The following is a 2,657-nucleotide window of genomic DNA, read 5'->3' on the forward strand; positions in this document are numbered from 1 at the left end:
CGTTCCGCAAGATCAGCGGCAGTGAGCACCTTCCTTTCCCTGGGCATCAATCTGACATGGAGATGGAAGAATCTTTCTTACACACACCGGTTAAGGGGTCGTTGTCAGATAGGAAAGGGACTGGCATCTGCAGGTGGCCGTGTTCCAGCGCTTACATGAACTCGTCAACCGAGCATCATTCGATACATTGGCCAATGTACTCTAATCTGTAGCGATTGACTTGGTGAGCAAATGGGGGCCTGCTAATATAGGAAGGAAGCGTAAGCAGGGCGAATTTTTACGTGGCGGTTGTCGTGAGCCACACGCACCTGGCGGTGTTTGTACAGTCGCGATCAATTTCAAGGTGATCGCCCGAGCGGCGACTAAAACTAGGAACAGCGCCACGTTACGTTATCACCGTCGGTCGAGAGGGAAACATCAGATAGCTCCCCCCTCTCTCTCTTTTGGTGTTCCATGAAAAGCTGTCACTCCCGTCACCGTTCACGGCATAACCTGCGAATTCATTTCGATTGCGTTATGAGCTTTTGCGCAGAGGCGTCATTGTTAGCTAAAATATGCATGAGGAAGTGACGCACACAGATCATTGCCATGAAAGGGAAACAAACACAAAAATGTGGCGAGTTGGTCTTGGGAGTGATGGTTGCAGCCTGGAAAAGCATAATAGGGGAAGAAGGCCGCGCAATTTTTATCTTCGCAGTTCCGAAATCGGCCGCTATGCTGCTTCGAAGGCCCGCCGGTCGATGCTCGTGCAATCACCTTCAAGTTGATCGCGACTGTACTCATTTCGCAGCTTGAAAGGATGGCGCCGCTTCGCGTTATTTTTTGCGTTCGTAAAGTTTTCCTTCGCGGTGACGTTCCTGGATAATGCCACCATACTGTTCAACGTGTCTGGCGTTAGAAGCCAGAAACGCATCAAAAAGTGCTCGGAACACGGCAGGAAAGCTTCGCTTTAAAGTACAAGTAGCGAAACTTATCTTCATAATTCCAGTTGTTGTAGGTTGTCACTCTTTTCAATGTGTCCAGCAACATTTCGGGGGCATCCGAAAGTGCTCCACGGAAGGTATGTTGCTCCCTGGCTTGTCGCAGTACGAAGGCTACTGATGACGCCGGGTCTGTCTTGACTTGTCTTGGTCTTCCTTGTCCTCCCTGCTCCCGGAGCAAGTGTACTAAAGTGCACCTATCTTGATGATCTAGGGCAGCATTGGAGATGTCGTGACGCTTAGGAATTGGCTCATGGCTTTACGGGGGCATCTGGTACATGAAGGCAGAAGCACTTTGTGGCACACTTTGTAAGGCCCAGCATCCTACGACAACGCCCCAGCAAAGACTCGCAAGCTTCCTTTTTGTGGTCCCGCCTACAACGCCCTAAAAGCCCCTAGGTATTTACTGCATTAGAAATTTTTCTCGGTTCGATGGTAGATTCCTGCAGACTGCACGTGTGGCGATGTCTTGGTGGAGTGACAGAAACTCAACGCAGACCCGGGCATTTGCATATTCGAGAATAGAAAAGGTGTTTAATTGAAACAACAGGGCGAAATCATACCAACAAAGGAAAAAAGCGGATCGCGCTACAGTAAAACGAAAATAACACAAGATGTCAAGCGTTACGTTACGTAAGATAAAAATTCAGTGCATTCCATTCTGTGAACGTGGATGACTTGCGGGGCTGTGTAGGTGGGCCCCTTAATGGCGAACTGTCCATTCAAGTGAGTCAAACGCCGTATGCCCATAAATGGAAGGCGAGGTGTGACTAGTCGCTCCTCCAGGATGTTGAGCCTCAGATGATGAGGCACCGGGGGTATACATACACGTGTACTGTTGAAAAAGGCGGTACGATAACTTTTACTGAGGAATTCCGGCACGTAGAACGGACACGCACTTCAGCGCACTCCGAGGGCACACACTACTTCATCGTAGGCAAGGCGATTGTGCGTTGGTCGACGTCCCTCAGTGCAGTAATGGTTGTGAGTTCAGTCGAAAACTGTAAGCGGTCGCACACAAAACAGGCTACACAAAATTGGTTCCCCACAAACTCCCTCTGGAACTTGGTTGTTTGTCCGGTGAAACGTTCCAGGTTTGCAGGATCGGGGCCACATGGAAGGTTCGCCTTTCTTTCCGCCTCCCTGGCCTGACGGGCAGCACACTGGCAACACCGCCACCACGAGAGAGCGGAACGAAAGGAAACGCCTACAAAGGGAGGGCGCTGCGACCGTAGATGGCCGAAGCGGGACGAAGTGTACTATCTGTCCTTGTCAACCTAATATCTGAGACGAGCTGCATTTGCACCCAAGATATTAATCTTACATTTGCAAGTTGGCGGAGTGATTAAAACCTGCTTCACCTCCACCGCGGGTTGGCCCAGTATTGCACTATCTTCAGCATCAACCCACGTATGAAGAGAAATTCTCGATCTGCGCGGTTCCTGCTCACGGACATATTTTTCATCAAAACTTTGCCCTATGGAGCTTCGCGGTAAAAATTTTACGTGGCACCTCTTTGGGTCCCACGTGTGAAAAGGGTAGTTCAAGGGCGCGCTAAAGGTCCCCGAGCCCACCATTGAGTTTCATTGAGTTCATTTTCAGTTGAGTTCATCATTCAGTTTCATTGAGTTCCCACCATTGAGCTTGGATCCTTTGTGCATTATCAGTAGGATCGGC

At 49.8% G+C, this 2,657-nt stretch overlaps 1 pseudogene; it reads left to right on the forward strand.

Moving 5' to 3' along the window:
• The first annotated feature begins 2,215 nt into the window (after positions 1-2,215).
• LOC142580650 (U2 spliceosomal RNA) lies at positions 2,216-2,395 on the forward strand (annotated as a pseudogene).
• Positions 2,396-2,657: the final 262 nt, after the last annotated feature.

Source organism: Dermacentor variabilis, chromosome 4 (genome assembly GCF_050947875.1).
Source record: "Dermacentor variabilis isolate Ectoservices chromosome 4, ASM5094787v1, whole genome shotgun sequence".
Taxonomy (NCBI): Eukaryota; Metazoa; Arthropoda; class Arachnida; order Ixodida; family Ixodidae; genus Dermacentor; species Dermacentor variabilis.